The sequence below is a fragment of the Acanthopagrus latus genome, chromosome 15 (genome assembly GCF_904848185.1).
Source record: "Acanthopagrus latus isolate v.2019 chromosome 15, fAcaLat1.1, whole genome shotgun sequence".
Taxonomy (NCBI): Eukaryota; Metazoa; Chordata; class Actinopteri; order Spariformes; family Sparidae; genus Acanthopagrus; species Acanthopagrus latus.
This window is the reverse complement of record NC_051053.1, coordinates 25,610,597-25,621,117: the sequence shown is the minus strand read 5'-3', so window position 1 is coordinate 25,621,117 and position 10,521 is coordinate 25,610,597. Positions and strand designations below refer to the sequence as shown.

Sequence of the window (10,521 nt, the reverse complement as noted above, 5' to 3'; positions counted from 1 at the left end):
AATGTTTTCTATCAGCCACTTACTCAGACGGCAGTAACGACTCAAATAAGCGTCAGGTGGAATCAACGACTCACAGGTGACATTAACGACTCTGAGAGGGTTCAAAGCCTGCGACTCCCCACCGGTCAGCCGCAACTTTACATTCTTATGTTGTTATATTGTAAATGAGTTCCCTAAATCAGTGTATTTCTGAGTCTGAAGCATCAAAATGTAACTTCCTGGAGAGCGATGGTCGGTTGGCGTCTCTAAGCTTCAGTATTTGATCTCGTTTTAAGGTTGAATATCTTCAGAAAAAACATTTTAACCAGAAAACACGTAGATCATAATTCAAAATGATGTAACATTAGGTGAATCTTCTGCTCGGAGTTATGCGAAAACACATCTTTTCCCTTCAGTTTATTTTGTTTTCTGAGGTTATGGGAGTTGCTCTGTATTTCTTTTCCAGTAAAAAAAAAAAAACAATACAACCCTGATTTTGATCAGAAGTTTCAGAGGAACAGTTCACCTGGAAAATGTTGGTGAAATCGATGCAAAGCAGCCGTTTTTAAACCCAAAGTGCTCGTGTTGCTTCGTGATACATGCTGTAAAATGTGGATATTTTATTTAAACAGGCTGCTGTTGAGCTGTGTTGTGAAGTAACTGATCTGCTGTTGGAACAGAATGAAATGGGGATCTTTTTTTTTTTTATTATTATTATTATTCTTTTTACAGCTGCAGCACTGGCAGCACAATGTGCCACAATAAACACTGAAGATGGATTTGGCAGGCTTTACTTCAATCATTACAATATGCAGCGATTGGTTCAGATATTGATCCAGCAGGCCGGGTTTCTAGATGCATAAAGCGGTGGGAGCTGCCCAGTACAACCCTGCTGGCTGAAAGAGCTTTCTGATGGAGCAGCTGGAGGTGAAATATTTCAGTCAAGGGCATTTTTGGTTTATAGAGCAAAATCCAAGACAACTGGTTTCATGAAAAAAACATAAGCAAGACGAAACAACCTAATGGATTTAATGCTTGTGTCTTCCTGTTGGCAGGACATTTGAACGTTTCTCTGCAGGAGGAATAATCAGCTGCTGCTCCGGGGACCCGCACACACTTACATTTCCTTTAAAAACATAGAAAAGCAACACTCTTGACATACCAACGCGACAGAGCACATGTAATATTATTTCTCTGCGTGCCCAGGGTCGTACTTTTCAACAGGAACGGTCCCCTGTCTGCACATATTGATATTGAAAGCTAGAGGGAGAAAAAAAAGCCATCACAGGGCAACCTTGAGCTTCTGCAGGAAAAAAAACAAAAAAAAACACTCAGAGCAAGATGAAACAGATAGAGATTGATTTTATGTACTATTGTGACTGCTTGGCCTCTCAATGTGAAACTTCTGCTGATATTACAAGCTCAGCCTGCAGCTGTGAACGAGAACAAAGCGAGAAGCCAAGCGCTTCAGTCAGACTACTCAGCAAGTCGGTCTTAATTAACGTAATCGTGATCAATAAAGACAGAAACACCAGGCTGTGTGTTATCTTTCATTCTGCTTTTACATTACAAAGAAAACACACAGTCGTCATCGTGTTGTTCTTTTCATAAACGACTGCTGTGAGGTTTTATCTTGGACTTGTCTCTAATTGTGAAGATTTCCTGTGTTGTTTTGTTGTTGTTGTTGTTGTTGTTGTTGTATATTTAAAATGTCATTAAATCTTTTTTTTTTCCATGTGGTTAGTCAGTCTTCAGTTGTGGGAAGTTGTGATGGGCAATTTTTCAATATTTTCTGACATATTCAGACAAAATGATTAATCAGTTAGTCATAAAAATGAAGTGGATAAAGAATAAGAACCATTATTTGCAGCTAAGATGAGTGTTCGGTGTGAAAGCTGTCGGCTGCGTTGGTATTTGTGCCCGAGCTTTGTTGACTCAGTGTCGGGGGAAAAAAAAAATGATGTGGAAATGTAATATGATGTATTTTATACCACGGCGATGGAAAATACTCATTTCTGAATGCCTGACAGGCGTCAATTAAATTCACATAGCGTGACATCTCAAGAAAATGGGCCTCATGCTGAACTAAATGGGAAAAAAATGAATCCAACACTGTTGTTGCCATGGCATTAACACGATAATACACTGAGAGAGAAAGTGGGAGAAAACATTGGTCGTGAACAACCTCTGACAACTTCCATGTCAGAGACGTGTTAACGGTACAAAGAGCATCACTTTTGTGTGTTTTTCCCGCGTGTGAAGCAGCGACTTTCATTTTTAAAAACGGTCGGATGCTGATGCGTCCTTCCTCATGAGCGCCGCAGTTGTGCCTTTTTTTAAAAAAAAAAAACTTTCATCGCACGATTTCAGTGACAGAAAATGATAGAAAATATTTGAAAGTAGACGTCAAGATGTGTCGCGAATACCAAATGGGGATTATTGCTCTTTTGTTTCGTCCTTGTGGAGCTCCGGCGTCGGAAAGCACTTCCACTGTCTGCAGGTATCAGCATCAAAATTTCAATCTGACAATCTCTTTCTTTATGTTGCACCTCTGATTACCCGTGACAAGTGCGGCTGTCACACTGAGGTACTCAGCGACTGTGATCGCTCCGTCATTAGCAGCTGCAGCACTTACATTTCGGGTGATGATGGAAGTGACTGCTTCCCTCTTTGCGGCGGTTCAATTAGCAGCATTTGCATTTTGCACCTACACCTGAAACACATCAACGGGCGGTCGTCATGCATTACAAAAATCCCGGCGTGTTCGGGTATGTCTGTTCTTTGCACCGGAGGGACACGTTACATATTCATGTGTGTGGAGAAACACATTAGCCGCTTCGCTATCTGAGTAAGTGCTTTTAACGCTCCTTTTAGCCGTTCAGCTGGTTCACGGATGCTCAATTTTGACCTTGTGAGGAAGTATTCGAAGCTTAAGGGGTCACAGGGATACAGAAGTCAACACCTAACACAAACCACTCAACACCTCAGACATGGAGAACAGAGGGGAGCATGAAACAGCTGTGGAGAACACGACATGTGTGAAACAGCCGGGACCCCCAGGAGAAAGACTTGAGGAGGCTCGGGATGTCCCAGTCAAAATGTTTTGGCACCAATCCTGATCTGAGTCCTTTTATATTGGGTATCGTGAGTCTGATAATTCATAGTGACCTGGATGTTGATTAGATCTGTTTCAGATCAAGTATAATCGCCCACTGTGATGTCAGCCTTCAGCTTCTGGATGCCTTGAAGAGTCGAGTTTGGCTTTATGGCCGCTGCCATCTTGGTTTTTTGGAGCTGGACGTGACCATGTTTGGACGAGGTGATTGGTGCAGATTAGTGCTGAAGATGATGCCAAGTATCTCTCCAATCACCATCGATTAATCTCCCAATCCCCTTCCAATGTAATCGATCAGTCATTTGATGTCCAAGATGAGGTCTTATACTGCGTTCAGTGTTGTAGTCAAGACCAACTCGACGTAGACCAAGTAGACAAGACCAAGACTTTCAAGACACGGGAGCTTAAATCATGCTCATTTTCAGGTTTCATGGTCAGGTTTTCTGAGTGACTCTCACCTTCTGGTAGAAACCATCGTTAAGTACAGTATGTGTCAAATATCAAATAGTTGTGGTCTTGACCGGTCTTGAAATAAATACCAAGACAAGACAAGACAAGGCTAATCTCGACCAACACCGATCCTGTCAAACCCCAAATCATTCAGTTCGATAGAGGAAAATCAGACAAGGAACTGAAGCATAACCTCCTGCTTTATCGTCTATTTTACTCTAAGTAAATCCATTATTTACCTTCTGAGGTGATATATCAAGTGAGGAGGAGGGTCATGTCCTCATAAGTTTACCCACAATCTCACTTCTGTTTGCAGCCGGTACAGTCGCCACCTGCTGGTCATTAGAAAGAACGCAGGTTAATGCAGGCGCGTCTGTATTGGCTTCACTTTTGAAAAACCACAAAATGACACTGGAAAGTACAGACCTGGAAAAAAAACACATCAGAAAACACAAATAACAAAATAAATCAAATCACTTTTTTTTCACAGCCAAAACTTTTTTTGTTTCCAGCTTAAGTGTGTCAGTGCCAATGTTTCTCTTTTTCAGCTCAGGTTTTTGTTTCCAATGCCAAATTTTCTTTGGCACTGACGATGTTTAAGAGGTGTTGGGTGAGACTGTTGGTGGGATGATGGAGGACTGAGGATGCAGCTGGAAGTGTTGAGCTCAGGTGCTCTCAGGTGCCCTGCATACTAGATATACATGCCAAGAACAAAGACGGAGGCCAAGAAGGGCCATCACAGTCGGTGTTCGAACTGAGTTTTGTCATGAAGTAAAAAAAGGCAGAACTCCCTTTTTTTCATCTGAATGAGGCGGCACAGCAGGAGAGGCGAGCGGCAAAAAAAAAAACTGCAGGGTCATCCAGCAGAAATGTTGAACCGGGCTCAATTTATGCTTCATTGTGCAGTGGCCAAGAAAATCACTCCAGTCAAATATGTGCACATGGGCATATTTTTCCAGTTCTCTTGGTGGAACATAACAAATAACTGTCACCCTGAGTTTTCAAGTCTAGTTGCAGAGAATTAAAAACCATTGTGCTGTGCTTTGGTCTCTGAAAAATGCCCTCAAACTCACGGATCCCTTCCTTAAAACAACTCAGCCCACAGATGTGGACAGTTCTGCTGTTTCCGGTCCGAATGCCATCAGACAACCAAGTTTTCTGGCTGCCTGTGTTGATGTTCCTCCTGCGGTCGAGTCGGTTCAGGTTGACTATAGTTTGAATTGTCTAATTATCCTCAGGTCTTTTATGAAAATGGATTTATGCACGTTGGGTTCAGGTCAGTTTTCCATCGGTCCATTTTAGATTTGCTTAAAAAAAACCAGACCAGTTAAGACCTCTATGACCCTCCGGCAACTGCGTGCAACATGAGTTAACATCAGCATCACAATGAGCTTGATTTCATTGTTTCCAACTCGAGCGACCTCAGTGTTTCTATCACTGCCGCTCGCATTGAAATCGTGGCATGGACTGTTGAGATGAGAGATCATCGTTGAAAACTGTACTGAAAGGTCATGCTGACAACATTTTTCTGTTTTTTTTTTCATACATCTACAGTTTTAGGAAGATAAAATGAATTCGGTTGAGTTTTACTGTATGCACCCAGCACACAGCGCCACCTTAACGTTAGCCAGCGTTAGCAATGACTTTTCAAAGGGGCAGATGATTTGGACAACAGCGATGTTGTGATGCGACTGCAATGAAAGGAGGTGAGATAATGACACATGTAGTGGCTGAATCGGGTATAACGGAAAAGTACTGTTATGTTAAAAAACAAGTATTCAAGTATAAAATTGCTATAAAATTGATGGATTGGGTAACAGAGGAACTGTAACTTCTTACTACAAACCAATACAGAAAACACACCAGCTTCCTCAGAAAACTCTCCCGTCTGTTACCTGAGCCGCTAACGTCACATTGTTTGTTTACTTCACAAAACAGAATGTCTGTTTAACAGATTCAGCATGACGCTCACACGCAGTCAGGACAGAAACTAAACGGAAAGCAGTAACTTTAATATCCAGCCAGCTTTTTGTTGTGCGATCAAATGGACGTTCAGCAGGTTTTATCTGCCTGGCTTTAATTTTCACCTCATCGGGGAGCTTGGACGGAAAACGTCTTTTATCGGCTGTTTTGACGCAGCCTGCGGGGTTACGCTAACAGACAAGACTGTCATTCAGTAACATGGAGGGGCACACACACACACACACACACACATGCACAGATACAACCAGGTGAACACACACACACACACACACACACACATGCACAGATACAACCAGGTGAACACACACACACACACACACACACACACACACACACACTGAGGGAAACTGATTCGTGCATTCCCACATCCATTATACACACAATCAATAAAGAAGTACACGTTCTCATGCACACAAACACACACATACACACACACACGGGGGGGGAGTGAACTGAAACACTCTCTCCTTACACACACACACACACACACACACACACACACACACACACACACACACACACACACACACACACACACACAGCGTTCCATCGGGGGTTTGATCGCCCCTCTCTGTCAAATCAGTGCATTCCTTATTAACGGCCTTTTTCTTCTCTTCCCTTCTGTTTTCTCTGTCTTCTTTTTTCCTCTCTTTCTCTCCCTCCCTTCTTGGCCTCCCTTTCCTCCCCCCCTCCCCTCCTCTCCTCTCCTCTCCATCCCTCCCTCCCTCCCTCCCACTCCTCTGTCAGAGAGCAGATCTGCCTGAATAATTTCTTCCCCCTGGACCAGCTCTGCTCTTTAATTCATGAGCCAGAGTGCGAGAGAAAGTGTGTGTTTCTCTCTCTGTGTGTGTGTGTGTGTGTGTGTGTGTGTGTGTGTGTGTGTGTGTGTGTGTGTGTGTGTGTGTGTGTGTGAGAGGGGGTGTGATTGTGTGAGGGAACATGTGTGTGTGTATTTGTGTGTCAGCAAGTGAGGGAACAAAAAAGAGAGCTAGTGACAGAAAGTGTGACACCGTCTGTGTGTGTGTGTGTGTGTGTGTGTGTGTGTGTGTAAGTGAGTTCAGATAAAATGTAATTGTGGTGTTTTGAGGTCTCTGCATACCCAAGTTTGTGTGTGTGTGCGTGTGTGTGTGTGTGTGCACGTGCATGGTGACAGTACCAGCAAGCATCTGTGCATGTGTGTGTGTGTGTGTGTGTGTGTGTGTGTGTGTGTGTGTGTGTGTGTGTGTGTGTGTGATCTTCTTCAACCACAGAACGTCTATTTTTAACTCCAGGATGAAACTGGCTCAGAGTCATATAGAACTGACTCCTCTGAATGAATCACTTGCTTCCATTCAACATTAAGCTCCTTCCACTTCTGCTCAGATGAATCATTTACTTCTCCGCCACTCTCAGAATTAATCTTTCAGCGCTTTTTTTTTTTTTTTCCCCCCACCAACATTTCCCAAATTAATTATTTGGTTTATTTCCGTTGTTCTAAATTGAGCCATTTAGCTGATTGCAGATCTTAACTGAAACACTCAGATCATTAAAGCGGAGTTCATTTTAACTCTAATCAAAATAGTTTGAGCTGAGCGGCACGCCGTTCACACAGGACGTGACTGGACTCCAGAACAGGATTGCTCTCTTTATTTATTCCAAGTTTAACCAACTTAGTTTTTTGAACTAACAGTTGATGCCTGTAAATGATCCTCTATGTTGCTTTAACACAACAAAAAAAAAAAACAACAAGAAGATTATTAAAATGCCGACATGCCTGCGAGGCTCCCGTCAAGCTGTGAATGACAGCAGGTGAAATGTTCATCTGTATTGTTTTATTGGCAATAACAAGAGACTCGGTCATGGATCTGAAGCTGATTTACAGGTTTCATTTCAAGCCGCAATAAATTTTTCTTTACTGTCTGTTAATATTTCAGAAACACAGTTTATTAAGTCCTTAAATCGTAACAATTTGCCGAGCAAACGTGACACGACTCTTAACTGCTGAGCTTTACTGCCAGCAATCATCTGCTGGTAGGCCTGAAAAAAAAAAAAAAATATATATATATATATATATATATATATATCATATATATCTTTTTTTTTTTTGCCAAGTATTGGATGTCTTATTTTGGAATGAATGTCTTTATATTTTATTTAAGAGAAGTCTAATTATCAGTGGCCATAAGTAATCTGTGAGCACTGCTGTCATAATCTGACTCAGATTAGAATCAAACACGAGTTTCTTATAGAAACTCTAATTAGACGAGCTAAAATTTTCCATGTCGCCCTTCTTCCCTCCTTACTGCAGCATTTTCTAAACACTTCCATCTGCATAGGCGCTGCTCAGTAGTTTTTTTGGTGCATGATCCTTAACTGTGTCTTTTTCTATCAATAATGAAGGAGGGCTGCATTCAACAGTGAGACGATGTATACATTTTTAATGTGGAGACATTAAGTTATCTGTCATACATAATATAATCCAGAAGAGACTCTTATAGTCTTGATAAGTGGCTGATATGAGGGGGATAGCTCTTTAATGAATGTGATCGCATGTCAGTTTTGGATTTATATTTTTCTTTTGGCTCAAGGGTGACCTGTGCCTGCGTCCAAGACTTCTACTCTATTAAAATTCATCACTCGAACGCCACACATGGCTCTGGTGTCGCCTTCAATCCACAGGTTGTGACGACAAAATATAAAAACACGAATGTCACATAGACTGTCGTAAATTAACCCCAGTGGAGAAGGTAGTGCACCGTCAGTGCCACCACTTTAAGGATAAGTTCACACAAAAAAATCGAATAAAAATCCAGTCATCATCTCTCCGTGTTGATGGAAAGTCAAGTTAAGTTTCATAGTTGGCAAAACTTTTCTTGGAGCTTCGGAGCAAAACAGCGTTGCAGCATTTTCCTAAACAAATGAAGTAAAGTTTGTCCAAACTGTTTGTATCTGTTGTGTCAGTATCGAGAGTGGAAGTTGTGCAGAGTTAACGTTAGCGAGCTCCCAGCAGCATTGTTGACGTTGGCTAGGTATCAGAAACAAGGCTATTGTTTGCTAGCTTAAGTTAGGAACATTAATATTTGTTCGCTAGCATTAGTTACGTTCATTTGAGCAAACAAACTGGCAGCCACCTGACGGCTGATGACAGTTTAGTGGTTGATTGTCATCAATCACAACTTGTAGGATGTAGGATCAACAATGCAGGATCTCCTAGAGGCCTGTGAAGACTTGGATTACGGCAGACGTGCAGTATGGAGCCATTTTAGGTTGCTTATTTTCGTTTGTTTTCACAGGGGTGAGTAGATAATGACCGACTTTTCATTTTCGGTTTAACTTATCCTTTAAACCCACCTGCTATCTTTTGATTATCATCTGACAGAGATGCTGCTATGTTTCAACAATCAAACTAATTTGGATCAGTGGAAGAATGATGACAGATGTCTGGAACCAGGCTTATCATTCAGGGCCCTTCAGAGACCCTCTGTCTTCCCACTTCCTGCCACATTATGTGCCATCCCGAGCCAATTAGCCTGGAGTAGCAGTGGTTTGTAAAACCCTCCCACAGGGAGGTCCGATCCCAACGTCCACACTAACGGACTCACAGACTTTGAGGCCGTTCCCGGTGAGTCTGCGAGAGGGTTTAAGGCTGTCCTACTGTCAAATCATCAAAGTGCAAAAGGGCTCCCTCACAGACATGTTGAGCTCTTTAAGGCCACTTTCCTTAAGTCTGCATTTCTGAAGACCTTGCCTGAGGGAATTACCCACAGTTCATAGCATTGTAATGTCTAACACGGGGTTACCATGGGTTACCAGGGGTCCGTCCAGATGATGGCACTCAAATATCTGATTAAAAAGAGAAACATTTTCATAATTAAGATCTTTTCTACTAGTACTGATGTTCTTCTTTAATCTCTCCGTTTTAAATTAATGATTTTTTGATCATTTCACACGAACCTTCATCAACAGACGGAGTTTAACGACGTTATCTCGGAACTGTAAATGTCCCAATTTCTGTTAAAGGACTCGTCAAAGATAATGTTCCAAAGCCCAGAACCGCTGCAAAATGTGCCTGGTAGTGAGATTGTTTTCTGGCCTCCATTAACGCTCCCATTGATTCCAGTTATCTGCCAGCGTACCGTCACCCATCCTCTCCTCTCTGAGTGACTCGGCGCAGTTCAATTCAATCTTTATTGTCCCACGAGATGAATATGGTTTGCGGATGGAGTTAACAATAAAATAATGAAATAGAAGCAGACAATAAGAAAGCCTTGTGGGAATGCAATAAAATGAAGGAACACAAGTAAAATCACACAAAAAGCAAACCAACAGTTTTATGCCACACAGTCAGACATGAGCTGATAAAAACCCTGCAGGGAGTCAATATCTGAATATACTGCAATAAAAAATAAAAAAACCCTCAGTCATCAGTGCTGCCGGTGCATCCACCAAAACGAATTGGTAGCAGCACTTATGACTGACAGTAATAAGGTTTACAAAAGGCTCTATTCAGTTGCGAGAAGGAGTCTGGACGTTTTTTTTTTTCTAGTTAGTGAATAATGGGACAGCTAGTTAAAGAGGAAAATCCTCCTGAGAGCAGCTTAACATTGTTTAGAAACTCAAAAATATCTCTAATTCTGCAGCGCTTTTCTGTGGATAACTGCGGCTATTATTAGATATTTCCACTGCAGATACAGTGGTGCACAACAAGTAAAAATGGGCTAGAAAAGAAGCACTAAATTCCTCTTAAACATAATGTTGAACATGCTGTCAGTCCCTCAGAAACAAATCTTTATACTCAGTTCTATTCAGCTGTTGAGAGTCCATATTTTTATTTGGTGCTGTATTTTTTTTCTCCGGATAACTGTGGATATTTTTAGACATCTCCACTGCAGATACAATGGTACAAAAAAAAAAGGATAAAGGGCCCTGAATGCAGCACTTAATTCCTCTCAAATCTCAACAAAAGGCTGTCCCTCAGGGACAAACACTTGAGTTCAGTTGTGCGAAGGAGTTGG

The 10,521-nt window shown here is 41.8% G+C and overlaps 1 long non-coding RNA gene across 3 annotated transcripts; it reads left to right on the top strand.

Annotated features, from left to right (window-relative positions):
• Nucleotides 1-1,689, top strand: LOC119033870. 3 transcript variants are annotated; one of them, XR_005079404.1, is made up of 3 exons: nt 1-124; nt 712-906; nt 1,035-1,689. It is a non-coding gene; the product is annotated as an uncharacterized LOC119033870 (long non-coding RNA). The 3 variants fall into 3 exon arrangements; XR_005079403.1 differs by lacking the exon at nt 1-124 and adding an exon at nt 125-231; XR_005079402.1 differs by lacking the exon at nt 1-124 and adding an exon at nt 137-275.
• Nucleotides 1,690-10,521: the final 8,832 nt, after the last annotated feature.